Here is an 830-nt window from a genome sequence, read left to right on the forward strand (position 1 = left end):
CCAAGGTAGTGCCCTTGACCTGAATGGGACTCATGAGCTTTCAGTCCAAGGGCTGATGCTCTTAACCACTGAATAAACCCAGCTAGGGCTAAATATGTTTTTATTGTCATAGAGGAAGGCAAAGGGAGAGGGAGATAGAAACATCAATGATGAGAATCCTCCAGGGCTGCCTCTGTCCCTTAATGGGGATCAGTCTGCAACCCTGGCAAGTGCCCTGACTGGGAATCAAACTGTGACCACCACTGAACAACATGGGAGGGTATGTCAGGAACATTTTTTAAAGTTAACCATTCTTCCCAACCGGCATGGCTCAGTGGTTGAGCGTTGATATATGAACCAGGAGGTCACAGTTCGAATCCTGATCAGGGCACATGCCGGGGTTGTAGGCTCAGACCTCAGTGTGGGGTGTGCAAGAGGCAGCTGATCAATGACTCTCTCTCATCAGTGATGTTTCTGTGAGATCCATGCCGAAAGGAGCCAGGCCAAGAGACGTTGTGAGAGTTTAAGACACTTTATTACCTTGTCTCACAGCGGCTGAGGCTATTGTGTGGGCGTCAGCAGGGCAGAGTAGGGAGAGCTGGATATTTATGTCTCTAGTGAAGGTCAGTCAGAGTAACCAGTCGGACCAGGTGCAGGTGGGGGCCAGGTGTAGGCGGTCCGCTGGGAACTGGGTGAGGCGGTTTACTGCAAACCGAAGACCGTTATTATGAAACCTACAATGAGAATGATAGGAAAATCGCAGGGGAGGGGCAAGAGCCCCCAGCAGGGCACAACCGAGTGCAAGAATGTGCCTAACAGTTTCTATCTCTCCTTCTCCATTCCTCTCTGAA

Source organism: Myotis davidii, unplaced genomic scaffold (genome assembly GCF_000327345.1).
Source record: "Myotis davidii unplaced genomic scaffold, ASM32734v1 scaffold1439, whole genome shotgun sequence".
Taxonomy (NCBI): Eukaryota; Metazoa; Chordata; class Mammalia; order Chiroptera; family Vespertilionidae; genus Myotis; species Myotis davidii.